Source organism: Petaurus breviceps, unplaced genomic scaffold, assembly GCF_028583685.1.
Source record: "Petaurus breviceps papuanus isolate PSGF00001 unplaced genomic scaffold, PetGlider_PUasm1.0 118, whole genome shotgun sequence".
NCBI lineage: Eukaryota > Metazoa > Chordata > Mammalia > Diprotodontia > Petauridae > Petaurus > Petaurus breviceps.
Window position 1 is genome coordinate 5,729,649 of NW_027185616.1, and position 18,272 is coordinate 5,747,920.

At 40.2% G+C, this 18,272-nt stretch overlaps 1 long non-coding RNA gene across 1 annotated transcript in view; it reads left to right on the forward strand.

The window, feature by feature from the left end:
- The first annotated feature begins 329 nt into the window (after positions 1-329).
- Positions 330-18,272, forward strand: part of LOC138161186 (uncharacterized) — a 127,239-nt gene continuing 109,296 nt past the window's right edge. The window contains exon 1 of the long non-coding RNA XR_011168308.1: positions 330-455. This is a non-coding gene — a long non-coding RNA (uncharacterized lncRNA). The remainder of the gene's footprint in view (positions 456-18,272) is intronic.

An 18,272-nucleotide genomic window follows, 5' to 3' on the forward strand; every position in this document is an offset into this window, starting at 1 on the left:
TAGTCATGTTGTATAGAATTATAAGGAAAGGGAGAAACCATGAGAAACAAAACAAAACAAAAGAAAATAGTCTGCTTCGTTCTGTATTCAGACTCCGTAGTTCTTTCTCTGGATGTGGATGGCATTTTTCATCATGAGTCCTTTGGAATTGTTTTAGATCCTTGCATTGCTGAGAAGAGCTACAGACTTAATGATTTGTACATATAATAAAACTCACATCCAAAAGCAACATCACTGCTGGATGAAGTCTTTTCTTAGTTCCCTCTTGACTGAGCCCTAAGGTCTCTTCTTGCTCCTCAGGGCCTCAAAGCTGGCGTAGATCACACCAACCCTGATATGGCTTCAACTCCTAGACTTCTTAAAACTGAAAGGATCATAGTCATCTCTATGCCATCTGTCATCTAAAACTAAAGAAGACACCAAGGCTTGTATTCACAAGCCACTTACTCAGACGGGTAAGGCCTCTCCCTTTATATCATTTCTTCTCTTCTCTCAAAATTTGCTGAAAGCTGAAAGAAGTCAGCCAGAGAAAATGGACCAAGGCTTTGGCTGACCAATGCTTTCTGAATGTACCCCACCAGCTTTGGCTCTGCAGTCAATCAATAAAAGGCTCATTGATTGATTTCCTCAGGAATACTGAATAGAGCTAAACTCGAGGTATATACTAGGGGCAGCTCTAAGGACACACTATCGTCTTGAATTTCATTCTAATCTGAGCATCTGAGTATCTCCCAATGACTCATAGTAAGGGAATCTGTAGCCTGGGCATTGTCACTGAATGCCATCTGAAGCAGGCCTATTGATGCAATTTGAGGGTGCATTCGTTCTAGACAACTTTTTTCTCTCTCTGTCTCTTTTCTCCCACTCTTCTTCCTCCATTCTTTTCTTTTTTCTCCAAGTCTAAGCATGATAGTGGCTCCCTAGAGTTTTGTTTGGTTCCATAAGATGACAAAGTCTATCCCTGTCCTAGACCTTGAATTCTATGGCTAATTTCCAATAATTTTCACCACTTTCAAGCTTCATAGCTCATACTCTCCCAATCAATCCTTCCCCACCCCCACCTGGGACACATTTCTGAGGCAGCATTAGCCCTGTTCATTTTGAGTATTTATTATCTGTAAAACGATGGGCTTGGACTTGTATTGCTATGATCACTTCCAGCTCTAAATCTATGAGCCTATGATCAATGATACAATGAGATCTACATTTCAAGGAGATGATTCTGCCACCTCCCCTCTCCCCCACCCTTTTTCACTGCAGATCTTCAATTAGCAAAGAAAATTCCAATTCCATTTACTAAACTCTACTTACTAAGTCAGGAAAATGGACTAGGATATTTTAAAAATGATCTTTAGTCCCATGAGTTGAGATAAAAGGTTAAGTTAATGAGAGAACTTCATTAACTCGGTTCCTGTTCCCCAAATGTTCCAGTTACTCAGGTTTTGCCTGTAGCTGAGGGACCTGGAAGAACTTGAAAGACTGGCTATGAAAAGAAGCAAAGCTCTCTTGGGTTCTTCTCTACCCTCTGGGTACATAGTCTGTCATGAAGATAGCTTATCTGTAATTACTTGTAATAAGTAAGACCTTATATTAAATACCAAGATCTTCCCTCTTGGTTTTTACATAATACTTTGTTTTCTATTCCTCTAATCAACTAAATGTTCTGTCTTTGTATGTTATCACTCTACTAGAATATAAGTTTCATGAAAGAAGGATCTGTATCTTATCTAAATTTTCTATTTACCCCAGTGCCTAGCAATGCTCACAAGAGATACTTTAAAAATGTTTTATGAATGCTCCATTAGCTCCCATTTGAACTTAGGGTTTCTTGATTCTGGTGGGTTTTAGTTGGATTGAACAGTGTTTTGAAAGATATTTTGAGGTTTAATGATTTTAGCTTGAGGGAGTGAAGAGTTTAGGAAGTTTGAGCCAGACACAAATTTTTCAAGTTCAACACATGTTTAAGTTGCAGCAACAACAACAATATATCTACAGAGCACTTTATGGTCACAAAATATGTGCCCACCTGTTAGAAACAACCTGGTGAAGTATGCAGGGAATCAATAGCTATAATTTATAAATATAGAAACTGAGGCTTTAAGAGGCTAAGTGACATTTTTAAGGTGACACAGCTAGTTAATAGCAAAACTGAGGTGCGAGCCCAGCTCTTCTGACTTCTTGTCCACTGTATTGTGCCAATGTTCCCTCCCTTTGACTAGATTTGATTCCATTCAATTAAAAAAGCGAACGGGGCAGCTAGGCGTCACAGTGAATAAAGCACTGGCCCTGGAGTCAGGAGGACCTGATTTCAAATCCAGCCTCAGACACTTAACACAAAAACTAGCTGTGTGACATGGGGCAAGTCAACCCCAATTGCCCTCCAAAAAGCCAAAAAAAAAAAAAAGCTCACAATATGATTTTCAGAGTTGGCTATGTGTATGGCTAGACAGTGTGGCTAGCAGATGGAGATCTGACCTGGGAGTCAGAGTTGGTTATGTATGTGGCTGGGTAGTGTGGCTAGTGGATGGAGAACTGACCTGGGAGTCAGGAATACTTGGTTCAAGTCTCAACTTGAGATGTACAGGCTGTGTGACTCTAGACAAGTCTGGGAGTCTTTAAGTGCCCAGAGCAAGTTTCTAAGTTGCAAAGCAGTTGTTGATTTGCATTAGTAGAGGGATTTTCATCACCTAGAGTTCTCTGCATTGATGAAATCTGTTAAAAAAGGAGCAAGACACTATGTTCAGTACGGAAGAAGATATGAAGATTAAGGAAAACATAGTTCCTGCCTTCATAGAGTTTACAGTTGTCATGTAAGGAATAGGGAGGATAGGTTAGATATACAAATAACTATTGAGATCATAGCATTAGCATAAGAGAGATCCAAAGTACTATACATGGTCTGAGAAAGGAAAGGTTATTTGTGAATGGGTAAGTTAAAGTGGCATTAGAGTTCAATCTTAAGCACTGGATAGTATTTCAGAAGGTTAACATTAGGTGGGTAGAGGGACATTCCAGGCACGCAGAATAGCACAAACAAAGACAAAGGCATTAAAGCATAAGAGGAGAAGTCTAGTTTGGCAGGATTGTAGGATGTGTAGGATATAGCTGAAAAGGTAGGCTAATATCAAGTTGCAAAGGACCTCGAATAGGAAGCTAATGAACTGGACTATGAGGAGTCTGAACAACAGGCAGCTATGGACAGATTTTGAGTGGGGGTTTGGAAGTGACTTAGACTTAGATCTTTGCATAAGATGTTCGTTTTTCCAGCCTGTTTCCTGACTTCAGACTTTATATTAAGGCTAGCCTCTATGCATTTTGTAGGGAATGTCTGTGTGTTTGTATCTTCTTTGACCCTTTTGGTGCTTTTGGGGGGTATTTAATGTGTTTTTGTTCTAGGGTCTCAGGGACAGTTGAGGCTGTGGACTTATAAGTTTTCAGTGTTCCCAAAGCAGTTTGAGGGTAAAGACTTATTGTTAACCTTTTCTTCTGAACTCTGCAAGTTCCTGACCTGAGTCTGGCTCTGAGCAACAACTTAGGGGCTTTCTCCTAGTTGGTGTTCCAGTAGACTATTGTTTTAGCTATCTAGAAAACCCTATAGGTTCAGAGTGACAGAACTGTAATTTCCCTTTTGGTCTGCCATTCTTGCCCCAGTTATTCCATCACAGACTTCAGACTTGGCTCCTCGGGATCAGAGATAAACAGCCACTGCTTATTTCTGAACTTGGAATCTAGGACCCATCACCACTTCTTACCCTCAACCATTGGTCCTAGGAATAGGTCCCCTCCTTAGTCTACATTGGATTCGTGTGACCTGGAAATAAGTAGTGAGCCACAGAGTGGCCAGTTACACTGCTTCTGTTCCTCGCACAAAGTCAGATTCTTCTGTGTGGGTCTGGGACTTCTTGTCCAGTTGCGCAGCCACAGCCCTTATTCAGACCCAGACTGGATAGTTCTGTGGGATACATTCCTGGCTACCAATCCTCAATGTCCATAGACCTTACTGTTTGCCTCCCTACACTGATCTATCTGGGATGGAACAATTACTTTGATTTTTTAAAAATGTCTTTATCAGGGCTTGGTTTCTTAATCTTTGAAAAGCAATTATGAGGGAGATTTTGATCGTACTTCTCGCTACTTCACTGTATTTGATTGGAATCCCTTTCTACTTCTGTTCTTAGACCTACCTTCTATTTCCTTCTATCCATCCTATGGGTATTTAGGGTAGCTCATTAGACCCTAGTACTCATAAAGCTAAGGTGTGACTCTGATCTCCAGAGGAGCACCTGTATCTGACAGATTATATGCAGTTCTGTTCATTATACCCCATGAAAGACATACTACAGCTTTGGTAGGATGTAGAGAAGAGCAATTTCAGTCATCAGAGTGAAGTACAGACTAAAAGGGTGAGGGTTTTGTACTCCAGACAGACAGGCAGAGTGTGATGAAAGGATCTTGGAGGCTGCATTGGGATAACACAGACATTTCCCCTAAATCCCAGGGTATTCATACTAAGCATCTTTCTCTTCTCAACTGAAGAAAGAAGGAAGCAGTTTTAATACTGTTAGTAGAAAATCATGTCATTTATACTATGGGTGGCAAATTTATGAATCATTAACCCATGAAGTCATACAAGCAGAAATTGAAGTAGGTTCAATGTGATTCAATTCAGTTCAATTCAATTAAATGAGCATTTACTAAGTGCCAACTTTGTGCAAGGTATTGTCCTAGGCATTGGGATACAAAGACAGAAATGAAATGTTCCTTACTCCCACAGAGCTTATGTTTCATTGGGGGGAATACAGTAGGTATACAGATAAGGAAATATAAAATATATACAATGAAAATTCAAAGTAATTTGGGGGGTAGGGTGACAGCACTACAAACTGGAGAAGAGCGAGGAGGATCCAAGAAGGTCTATATAGGAAGTGGCACTTGAGGAAAGGGGAAGGGAAAGTAGATGGGAACAAACATTTATATAGTGCCTACTATGTGCCAGGCACTGTGCCAAACACTTTTTATGAAAATTATCTCTTTTTTTTTTTTGCTTTTTGGAGGGGGGAAGGCAGGGTAATTGGGGTTAAGTGACTTGCCCAAGATCACATGGACAGTAAGTGTTAAGTGTCTGAGCTGGATTCCTGACTCCAGGGCTCTATTCACTGCACCACCTAGGTGCCCCCAATATTATCTTATTTAATCCTCATAACAATTCTGGGAGATAAGTGCTGTTAATACCCCCAATTTACAGAGGAAATTGAATTAAATAAAGGTTTTTAATTTTTTTTAACTTGCCTAGGGTCACACAGCTAGAAAATATCTGAGACTGAATTTGGACTTAGGTCTTCCTGACTCCAGGTCTCGTGTTCTATCTACCCAGCCATTTGAGCTAGGTCTTAAAGGGAGTTAGAGGTTCTGAGAGGTGGAGATGAAGAGAGAGAACATTTCAGACACAGGGGATATAGCCTTTGCTATGGCATGGAGGTGAGATATAGAATATTGTATCTGGGATGCTTCCAGGAGGCTAATTTGACTTTATGAAGGATTCTGATAAAAAGTAAAACAAAAACAAAGTCTACAGATGGAGGGCATATGGATGTTTAAGATATATTCCTGGCCTTTGGTAATGACATAATTCAGGATAACTACTGTGTCATTGCTTGGTGCCACAATCTGAGGCAGAATCCTGAGCTGGATGAATATTGGCCTGATTCAGAATATACACCTTGTGGGCTAGAAAATTTCCTCTGTCTGCCATGACAACAGGCTACATTTCATATCCACATTACAGGGTATCCCAACTTCATGTATTCCATTGGTCAGAAGGGGTACCTGGTAATGGAATGTAGCCAGTTTATTGTTAATCCACCCTTGCCACTGTGGAGTGAAGTTGCTGAAAATGTCTAGTGGGTCAAGAACATTATCTTAGTGTATGAAGGCTAGTACAACTCTGCTGTTGTCACTGGGTTATCTTATACTTGGCTTACACCTTTGGAAACTACTCTTTCAGTCAAGTCTTGCATTGAAATCTGTTATACAGCAGACATTCCAACCCAGGGCTTCTAAAACTTTTTCCATTCATGACCTCTTTTCACATTTCAGCAGTGTTCATTGGTGTTGTGTGGCCTGAGGGTATGTGCAGTGTAAAGTGCACATGCTGTGTGTTCAGAATCAAGGCTGCAGTGAAATTGTGCCATACAACATGGGCAAGCACTGCCAGAAATGTCTTGGATTCAACACGTGTTTGATTTATAATTAATTTTTGATCATTGTTCATTCAGAAACCTTTTTCTGTTGCCAAGTTTTTCATGACCCCATGGGGTTGTGATCCACAGTTTAAGAAATGCTGTACCCTCTCTGTGGGCATTTTCAATTTATGCTGTAGATATGCATCCTGCATGAACACCTTTCATCTTTGCCTTCCTCGTGTGTGCCTCTATCAAAGAAGTGGTGAACTCTGAGTAAAGATTTGTAGTTTGGCTATTAGGTTTGGGTAAGGTAACTCTACAAATATGCCAGGAAAGATAAAGGAATCCATTGTCATTTCTAAGTGATGACCCCAGCCAAATTCAGCACTGTGATGGAATAGGTAGGGCTACCATATAGTTTAGGACTGGGAACCTGGAACACAGCTCTGCCAGGGGTTTTGTTGTTTTAGAGTAGAGAATGCCAACCTTTTCTTTTTTAAAAATTAATTTTCAGTTTTCAACATTCACTTCCATAAGTTTTAACTTTTCTCTGTGTCCCTCCCCTCACCCTTCCCCAAGATAGCATGTGGATGCCAACTTTTTCAAGGGGGCCTGCCACACTCTCTTGAGAGCACTGTATGTATATATCTCCCCACCCCCATGCATATGTCTATGGCCTCTCTCTATCATGTCAACCGCTATGCCCAGAACAAACCTTACTGTGGGCAACCTCCTTTTGCAAAGTCTTAACCCTATCATCTGTCATGTGGCTATTATTGTTGCAATTCTTTTGGACCTTGAAGGATTTCCATGTGGACATAAACATCTTTTAATCCAGGGCAAATTCCCTTGAAAAGTAATTGATCTCCTTAAGCTGTCAGTAGCCAACAAGGGTGTGATCAGTTATGACTTTAGCAAGAACTAATTGACAGTCCGCTGAGAGTAAGAATAGAGCATAAAACAGTTATTTGGAGGAGTTGGGGAAACCAGGAGAGGGCAGTGGGAGGAAATGGGGCACTAAAGAGGGATGTATAGGGGTGCTAGAGACAAACTTTGCTTCATCATCAATTCTGGATAAGATTGGTCCAGAATAATTTAGGCCACAGGACTTCAAGGGAAAATTTTGTTCCTGGTTGTACATGGCTAATTTATGAGAAGAGCAAATACATCATGTCAGCAGGAAGCCAGATATCAGAACTGAAATCCAGCCCATACACCTGCTAGCAGACTGTTCCCTGAATTCTATTGTCAGGATCTGGTGTGAAGCCACTTAGATTCAGCACATCTGCCTGGGTAAAAAACCCTTAGTGTGGCTTCTATTTTTGCTTCTCTTGCCTTGCTCCCTTTGGCAGCTCGGTGGAAATTAAAAGGCTATTTGCAATGACTAATGTTGCTAATTCTGATCAAACAAATGAAAATTCATCCGTTGCCATATTGGAGACCCACTAGGGAAGAGAATTAACACATCATTTGTGGTAATTTCTATGACACTCTGACGAAAACAAAAAAGACATTAAAATTGGTTTCAATTCAAACCGCTGTTAGTGAAACTGCTTCCCTTAAAATATCCCATTCTGCATTGTACAATAGTGCACACTGTTCCCGGGATGCTTGCTGCAGGCTTATTAGCAGTGACAAGAGATCTCAATAAGTTGGCTGGGGGATTAGCCTTAGAAACTTTGGAGCCTGATTTGAATTCATCCTTTCGAGATTTTCCACAGCATCCTTTTCAAACTCCAGAAGTTTATTTTTGCTCTGGCTTGCTCCAAACATATATCTGGGTAAAGTGTATTACAAAAGAAAGCGTGGGAAAAAAGGGATCAAGGCCTGTGTTCTAGTCTCTTGCACAAATCAATTTCCTTCTCTGGGCCTTTTCTGTAAAAAAAAAGGGCAAGAAAAGATGACTTCTAAGTCCTAAATGTTCAGTGTTTCATAATTAGTGTCCATTTCCTACTTTTCTCTCCTGTCTGAGGGCCTCCTAGAAAGATATTTGTCAGTTAATAAGATTTCTCTTCTTCCTCTTCTCCTTTTGCCCTGATTTCCCTTTTTTGGTGTTTTTCCTTACAAAACCATTTTTTCTTCTACCCCTGTTTCTCAGTTTTTCTGAGTTTCTTTTCTGGCTTCCTTTTTCCTGGCTTCCTCTTTGTGCAGGGATTCTGAACCCATGGCCCATGATTTTTTTTATAGTTTTAAGTATTTTGATAAATCTATTTCAATATAACTGATATTCTTTATAATTCTATGCATTCTAGCTTTTACATTAAAAACATCATTTTGAGAGTGAGTCCTTGGGCTTCACCAGATTGCCAAGGGAGTCCATGGCACCAAAAAGGGTTTTAGAGCCCTTGACTTAAACCTACATCTTTGCAATGACTAATTACAATTCTGGAGAAGTCATGATGAAACATGATACTCCCCCTCCCCTCCCAGCACAGAGGTGACGGGATTGAGACATTTTTGGAGGGGGAATGGGGAGCACGACCAATGTAGGAATCTGTTTTGCTTGTCTATACGTTTATAACAAGGGTTTTGTTTTTCTCCCTTTCTCATTGGAGGTTGGAAAGACATGGAAGGGAGAGAAGGTGAATTTTTGTTAGAAAAAAATTATTATTATTTTAAAAAGAGGTCCTATCTTAATGCTTTACCCTTTTTTGATATCTCATTATTTTCTGCCCCAATTCTTCCAGGTGTCCTCATAAGCAATCTTTTTTTTCCCCCTAGGATCATAGATTTAGAGCTGGAAGATTCCCTGGAACCTTCCTTTGTTCTGGGCATAGTGGTTGACATGATAGAGAGAGGCCATAGACATATGCATGGGGGTGGGGAGATATACACATACTGGAAGGCCATCTAGTCCTCTAATTTTATACATGAGGAAATTCAGGCACAAGGAAGTTATGACTTACCTATGGTCACACAATTAATAAGAGTTTGAAATGGGATTTGAACTTAGGTCTTCCTGACTCCAAAGCCAGTACTTCATTTACTACACCAGTCTGTCTTGGTCTGGAAAATGTATTCTCTTGGTCTAAGACCTGAGTGCTTTCATCTGAAGGTCACTAATTTTGAGTTTCTATTTGTCTCTCCTTTCTACCCCCTGCCATTTTTTAAGCAGCAGTATCTTTGCCTGGTCCGCGGCATAGCTTCATTCAAATGCACTGTCAGCAGCATGCAGGGATGTAGGACAATCACATCCAATGTGGCATAGGAAAGGGAAGGAACCCTGCTGTCACCTGGCATGAACACCTGCCGGGAATTCTACTCTGGAGAGGGTTTATAATTATCCATAGAGTATTTTGTGGAGGTCCCAACAGCAGGAGGCTGCTAGTGATTTGAGACTAGCCTCTCCCCGCCCCCCACCTCCACCACTGTGCCGAGGCAGAGTATGGAACAGAGCAGTGAAAGTTTCAGAGAGATTTGGGGAGCAATCTTTAACTTGGTGTGCTGATGTGAGCACAGTGATGTCAGGGAGGGCTGGTTCCTATCTGAAAGTTCTCTGGGGTTTTGTGCAGCATGAGCAGACACCAAGACTATGTCTCATTCTGTGTTCCTTTAGGACAGAGGACTTTGGGCATTTTTAAAATTGTGAGAGCCATGAGAACAGTAAGAGTTGCATCTTGGTAAGTAAAAATACTAGTGATGAAATAGTTATTCACCAAAGATTGGCTCCCGGCCATTAGGTGGAGAACTAGATGGTCCCTTAGAGGCAGGGGTGTGCTGGAGCCAGTTCTAACCAGCTAGAGAGTCAATTATTAGGTTTTCAGTGTGAGCATTTATACCTCAGAAATCTAAAACTGCTATAAATCAGGGTTTGATTTATTGTTTTGTTGATTACACTTAAGTAAGAGATGGAAAAAAATGGCAGTAATGTAAATTAAACTTAAAAGGAAGTCCTGTGAACATTTTTTTTCAGGTTGTTAAACATTTACCAGTATAATGCTTGCTTAGAGATCATTTAATTCAATCACCTTGTTTTACATATAAGGAAAATAAAGTCCAGAAAGGGAAACTGATGCCCAAGTAAGTAACTGAGGTAGAATTTGAACCCAAGTCCTCTGACTCCAAATCCAATACTCTTTTCTCCTGTATTCTATTGTCCTGTAGCATAAGAGAAAGAGAGTAAGCCATTCTACAGTACTTACTATATGCTTTTATAAATATTATTTCATTTGAACTTTACACAACCCTGTGTGATTTCAGATTTTGAAAGGCATTTTGTTTTATACTAAACTAGTGCTAAAGTTAACACACTTTTAGTTTTGCTGGCTTCCTAATCTTTATTAGTTCAGACTGATTTTTAAGGTGCCTATTCTTTCAGGACTCATTTATTAATAAAAGTGTATTCATTATGGAGAATGACTCAGGGGATATTCCTATATATGGGGAGGGTGTGTGGGTGGTAAGTGGGTGAGGTAGAATTTGAAGAGGATGGACCCCAAATAGTTAACCCTCCTTTAATTTGTTGAAGTCATTTCTTTGGTTCTCTTTTTTGGGGAGGACACCTTAAAAGTGTTCTTATTTTGAATTCTTTCTTCATTTTAATGATGCTAATCTAAATGAATTCATTTAACATTCATGCATTTCCTATGTAGTTCCCTCAGTGTTGAAGTGTTCCGCTTCAGCTAAATTGGCATTACTTAAGCATTAGGTGAGGAGTGCTTACATGGAAATACAATTTAGCAACATTTTTGGAGAAAGCGGATGGGACTGGTACACAGCAGAAGTTGACAAAGAGGATGAGGATGAATTTAACATACGCAATTGACTCGTGTCTCCTCTGAGACATGAACATGATGCTGATGTTAATCAGGACGATTCAGTTTAGTCTTTATGTAAGTGTGCACTTAGCGAACTACCAGACTGCCAGCTTTGGGATCCTGGAAGGAAGCTGAGGGGTCTCCCTGGAGAATCCCTTGGGGATCCTGGTGAAGGAAGGAGGAGCAGAGCTGGCTTTCCAAGTGGTAGATTTTTTTCTCTTCTGGTTAAATGCTCTGAGGAGCACTCAGGAATGGGAATAGGAATTCTAAAGATATCATGTTTCAGTGGAAAGAGGGTTGGATGTAGAGATGGAAGAACTGAGTTCAAACGATCTCTCTTCCACTTAACCACCTGTGGAATCTTGGACAAGGCATTTCAGCTTTGTGCAATCATTTCCTCATCTGTAAACATGAAAGAGTTGGACCAAGTAACCTTTAAAGTCTCCTTCAACTCTAAATGTATGTAATGGGAATGTAAATTTAAAGATCTTCCCTGCCCCTAGGCTAAAGTGCCCCTGAAGCCTGGGGTGGGAGGCTTGTTTTTCAGTAGATACTTCTTGATTGGCCAGTGAGTCAATAAGGTTGTTACATTCTCTGAGCCAGGAGAAGGCTATATAAGCCCTGATGTGTAGCTTTGTTTTGGGGCTCACTTTGAGAAGTGTTCTGTGATTTGATCAGATGAAACTATGGGAAGCCTTGTCCAGGGCCCCCGGCTTTGAAACCCAGATGTTGATTTGGTATGGATGTAATGGTTGGACAGTTTGGAAACTGCCTACTTGACTGTTTCTTTGTCTTGATAATTCTGTCTGTGTATTCTGAAGTTCAGGGTGCTGACCTTTTCCCCCTGAACTAGGTAAACGATATATGTTTGACTGATTAAAGTAAGCTTGTTAACCCATTTTGAGTTGCTTTCCTTTATCAAAGCAGATCCAAGAACCTGTGGTGGCCGCAAACCCTGAGGATGCTTGGGGTGCTTGCTGCTACAATCACTTAAATGAGTCAGAAACAACAAGAAACGCAATGACCACTCTTGTTAGAGACCAGGCTTCTCCAGGACTGAACTCAGTCCAGGTAAATCCAGAGTTGGTATCCTTTAGTAGGAGAGGACTTTAGAAAGGGGAGGGTACCATGTCCCTCTGACCTAGCAAGTCCTTGTTGACATTGAAGTGAAATAATTAAATAACAATTTTCCAATGGTTACATTGCTATAAAATTTAACTGATTTCTGTTTCACTATACTTATTTGTTTCCAGGGTTTTTTTTTCTTTTTTTTTTCTCTGCAAGGTTGGGAAGGGAGAGAGAGATGTTTCATTAAAAAATACAAAAACAAAATTAGATTTTTAAAAACTTAAGAGATTCCAGTGAAATCTTTTTCGTAGGTTGAAGTTTGAATCATAGAGTTTTAGTGTTATAAGAAACCTCAGTGGTCATCTAGGGCAACCTTATCCAGTTTAACTTTTCCTGGAAGGTCTCTAATAAGCAGGAAGCTACCACTTCACAAAGCAGGCCACTTGAATTTTGGGCAGCTCTAATTTTTAGGGAATTTTCCCTTATTTGCACCTAAATTTGTATCACCGAAATTTCCATTCATTTTTCCTGGTTTTGCCCTCTGAGGCTGGACATAACCATTCTAGTCCTTCTCCTACATGACTGTTCTTCCTGTACTTAAGAGAGGTGATAGCACCAAATGAAGTCTTTTCCTAATTGTGGTCAAATATTTTGAGAACTGGAAATTCATGTAAGCTGTATGTAGTAAATCACTTAACCAGAATAACCAATTAAGCAGAATACTCTATTCCTGAACCATTCTAGATATATACAATAGTACTATAAATTAACTCAAAGGTCTACTCTTCTTGTGCTTTTCAGCAACGTAGCCTCCCTTCCAAATTCTGGAGGATTTTTTTAAAAGAAGGGAATTATGATTTTTATATTAATTAATATGATATGTGTAATGACTATACTAATAATTTAGTTTTCTCAAGAGTTGTCCTTCTGGCTCATGAGTCATAGCTCACAATGTAGCTTGAACTGATCAATCAATCAACTGATCAACCAATCAAAACTTTGACAACTCTCACAATCACTGGCATACTTGTGCCAATATACCTTAAGCAAAAGTAATCAAAAAGTGTAGAACCTGTTCCTGTCACGGAGCTTTTGGCTCTGAATGCTAGGGTAGGTGGTCTCAACTCCCAAAGACTTGACTTGTTGTATTGAAGCAGCTAGGTGGCACAGTGAATAGAGCATGGGCCCTGGAATCAGGAGGACATGAGTTCAAATCTGGCCTCAGACACTGGACACACTTACTAGGCATGTCACTTTGGGCAAGTCACTTAACCCCAATTGCCCTCTAAAAAGCAAAAAAAAAAATGTTTTATTGTGGGATTTGTGGGTTTCTCCTGGGAAACCACTAAACAGTTGTTTGTAATTCACCTTCTCCCCTTCCTTCCCCACCTGTGATTTAAGTACATTTAATTTCTTTTAATTCAGCTATTGATGAGGGATGGCTCCCTCTACGTTCAACAGGAACTCTGATCTTATCTAAGACCAGAAAACCTGCAATAGTATCTGGAAAGAATTCAAGGTCTCAGGCTTAATTGGAGTGAGAGTTGTAGAAGTTTATTGTTACGCTTCTATGAGAAGCGGGCAAGAATCCTTTAGGGGACCTGCAAGCGAGAGGGGTACATGCTTTTACCTTTAAAGGGTAGAGCTGCCATTGTCAGGGCTGACTGGACAGAAGGGACCTCAGTGCATAGATAAAGGTTAGAGGTCACTGAGAGGAACTTGTGACTTTAGTGCATAGTTTTGGGCCAGACCAGAGGAGACTTGAGGCAAGGACAAAGAAGTGTTTGGGCCAGGCCGGAGGAGACATGAAGAGATTAAGTAAGAACAAAGGAGTCACAAGGTGTTGCCTAGACCGAGTGGGGATAGGGGGAAAGGCCAGAGTTTGAGGCTGGGAAAGGGATTTTACAGATTACAATTTTACAATACAAATTGCAGTGACAATTGTACAAACTGGTTTTACAAATTGATTTAGACCCCAGGTACCCCATCATTATGAGAACATTCCTCACTCTGAAACCGATTAATTAAACTACTTGACTACTGATACTCTTGTCTCTAGGCTGTGTGGCTCTGAGCATTGTCAGGTTAGAGACTGACTCAGTAAAAATCCTGTTAACATTAGCTATCTCCATTTTGCCGATGAGAATACTGAGGACAAGAGCAGATAAAGTCAATTCAACTCATTTCTTCAGAAGACTCTCCTGGGTACTTTGGGGAGAATGAAGATATAAGTAAGATGTGGTTCCTGCTTTCAAGGAGCCAGTAGAGGAAATGAAGCCTATCCACACATAGTATAAGAGAATATGATCAGAGCTATAGGAGAGGCCCATATGAAATGTTACAGGAGGATAGGAAAGGGAGATAGCATGTCTTCCCAATGGGAATGTTCCATGGAAGAATTGGCATTTGAAACAGTTTTAAAGAATGAGGAGAATTATGACTGGCAGAGATAGAAAGGAAGGTAGAGTGTGAGCAAAGACCTGGAGATAGGGAAGCCTATAGTGTTTTGTAGAAGGATGGCCTGTCCAGCTTTGCCAGAGGGTAGTCCATGTGAAACAGAGTATTGAAAGATAAGGCTGCAAAGGAAAATTGAGCAGAGATTGTGTTCTTCCAAAGAATTTGGGTTTTATTCTTTTTTTTTTAATAAAGGGGCCATCCTTTGACTCTCCCTCCCCCCTTTTTTTTGGAGAGGGGCAGTTGGGGTTTAAGTGATGTGCCCAAGATCACATGGCTAGTTTTGTGTTAAGTGTCTGAGGCTGGATTTGAACTCAGGTCCTCCTGACTCTAGGGCCGGTGCTCTATTCATTGCACCACCTAGCTGCCCCTGGATTTTATTTTTTAGGCCACACAAAGCCATTGGGAAGTGGCATGATGTGGGGCCTTAGGTAAGTTACTTAACCTCTCCATACTTCTGCTTCCTCATCTGTAAAATGAGGAGGTTCAACATAATGGCCTCTGAGGTTCCAAGTCTATCATCCAATGATCAGAGACATACTTTAGGGAGATTATTTTGGCATCAGTGTGCAGAATGTCTTGCTCATCTTTGAATGGATGGGAGGGCTGGAGGCTGAGAAACTTTCCAGAAGTTAAATAGAGAGATAAAATGAGGTCCAAGGCTGCACAGCCCAGGTGTCCTAACTCTGCCTCTAACCTGAGTGACAGTTGTTCCAAATCCTATTCCAAACATCTCTGCAGTCTGACTTGGGGAGAGGGATAAGTCATAGGAAAAGAGAGGAAAGCAGAGAAGGAGATAAAGGAAACATATCCATTTTAATCAATGGGAGAGCCTTAGCTCTTAGAAATGCCTGTGCAGTGATGATCCAGAAATCTCATTTCCCAGATTCTCCAAGCATAAACCTTTTCAGATTTTAAGAGTGACTTGAGACACCTTAGAGGGTAGAAAACTCGACCCAAAACAGCTTTCTTTTAGGAGAAAGCAGTATCTATAGGAAGTGATCCTATCAGACAAAGGGAGTGGAAAATGGATGGGGTAAAGCAAGGCAGGGGTGGTTATTTTGTTGTATTAGGTTCTCAGGGTCCAGGTATCTCAGGCACCATGATGTTGGTCCTCTGGAAACAGGAACTCAAACACTGGGGAACCCCCTTGCCAATCTCCCTCTCTTATAAGTGAAATTGTCTCTAGGATTTCTGAATGACTCCAGGGATATTCCATTATGAGCCAAATTGGTGCAGAGATGTAGACATATGGCATGTCTTTCATGTCCTCTGGTGGATGGGTACTCTTTGAAGTACCTCTTCATTTCTTCAGTCTCTCTCAGATAAAGAGCTTTGTCTGAGATTACTTCTTTGGCACCTACCCTAGCACTCTCAGTAATTTTCTTTTGGTAATAATAATAATAATAATAGTAATATAATATTATATAGAATTTATATAATATTTTAAAGGCAGATAGGTGGCACAGTGGATAGAGCACAAGATCTGGAGTCAGGAAGCCCCAAGTTCAAATCCAATCTCAGACACTTATTAGCTTTGTGACACCTGGCAAGTCACTTATTCCTGTTTGCCTCAGTTTCCTTGTATGTAAAATCAACTGAGAAGGAAATGGCAAACCACTCCAATCTCTGTCAAGAAAACCTCAAATGGGGTCACAAAGAGTCAGATATGACTGAACAGCAACATTTAATATTTTATGGTATGTAACTTTCTTTATGTATATTATCTCATTTTATCCTCACAAAAATCCTATAGGGCAAGATCTATTAATACCCCCATTTTACATTTATGGGAAAGTGAGGCTGATAGATGTTAGGTGACTTGCCCAGTACCCCACAGCTAAGTAAGCATTCTTCTTTGACTCATGAACAGAAACAGCTTTCCTTTCCATTTCTCCTCTCTCCCCCATGTTTCTTCAGCTTTTGACATTCAAAACTCATCTTAATTCTCTTTTTCCTTGAAAGTGGAACAGCTTGATGCAATCTGCCCATTTGGTTTTTGTTTCTCTTTGGGTTTTGAGCTAACAGTGTGGTGTAATAGAACAAGAATTGAATTTGGATTCAGAAGGCCTGAGTTTCTATCCTGGATCAGCTACTTGATGCCTGTGTGACCTTGTCTAAGTCACATAACCTCTTTGGACTTTAGTTTCTTCTCCTGTAAAACAAAAGGATTGGACTAGATGACTTCTAGGCAGGGATCTGCTGGAGCCAACTTGAATAAACTACAGAGAGCCCATTGTCAAATTTTTAGCATGAGCATTTATACCTTAGAAATCAACAGACATTATAAATTGGGGATTTATTTGTTGTTTTATTGGTTGTCTAGACAAGAGGTTCCCAAACTTATTTGGCCTACCACCCCCTTTGTAAAAAAAATTACTCAGTGCCCCCCCCCCGAAATCTACTTTCTTTAAACCTTTAACAGTTTTTTTAAAAAAAATTTGCATCACTTCAAAAAATATAAAATATTTTTTTGAAAAAAGATGTATCTTAAGTGTAATAATTTATTGTAAATTCGTGGTTTTTTTCCTACATTGAAATTTTGATGATGCAATATTGTGCCACATAACCAAACCATATCATGCTGTAAACAAGTCATTACATACATATATTCTTGCCAATGCACGATGCATGCTGAACTTTCTAATAATGCTTGTCATACTCGCTTACCAACACTTGTTAAGGCCTGTCTTGGGACTTGACCACTTGTAGCAGCAAGCATCCTAGCATATCCAGGATGGCTGCTAGCACAGATTCTTTGATCTGCCTTTCTAAAGAAAAGCAACTCAAAAGGGGTTAACAATCTTACTTTAATCAAACATATATATCATTTACTTAGTTCAGGGGAAAAAGTCAACACCCTGAACTTCAGAAAATACAAACAGAAATTACAAGCAGACAAAAATTACAGACAGAGAAAACAACACAATTCAACAGACCAACAGACAGGGCTTCCAGCTGTCTGACCATCACATATATACAGTTAGTTACCAGAGAGAGAAGCACCAACATCTGGAGTTTTAAAACTGAGGGGGCTCAATGGCTGCCCTGAGTCTCATCTGGCCAAATCCCACAACTCTTCCCAAAGTCAGCCCTAAAGCAAAACCTCACCTCAGAGGTATATATAGCCTTCTCCAGGGTCAGAGAACATCACAACCTTTGTGACCCACCTGATTACAAAGTTACAAAATTTGTGCCTTCCTGAAAAACAAGCCTCCCACCACAGGCTCCATGTGACCACATTCAGCCTATTAGGGGGCAGAGCATATTTTCAAATCAGGGAAGGTCCTCAAATTAACTTAGGCCTATCAAGCGGCAGGGATGGTCTTCAAATTCCCATTACCATTACATCACTGATCAGTTATAACTTGCATTTTGTATGTTTATTTGTAAAATAATGTAATCACTATGACTTTATACTGTCATACAACAGATGAAACATGTACAAAGGGTTTCTCAAATTATTTTTTCTCTTTTCTTTCCTTATGCTTCCACTGCCCCCTTATTTTTATTCAATGCCACTTATTTGCAACTGAGGGTACTACCACCCCCCTACAGTGTTCCAATGCCTTCCAGGTGGCAGTATCGCCCACTTTGGGAACCTGTGGTAAACTTTAAAAAGTGATGGAGAAAATGTAAATAATGCAGATAAAACTTAAAAGTATATCAGTTTTTTGGGGCAGGGGGAGAGCTGATTTTTAAATATTCACTGGCACATGACAACTTCTAGAGCCCCTTCTAACTCTGAATGCATTATCCTAAGAATTTCCCTTCATTCTCTTCTCAAGCAAAAACAAAAATAAAACAAAAC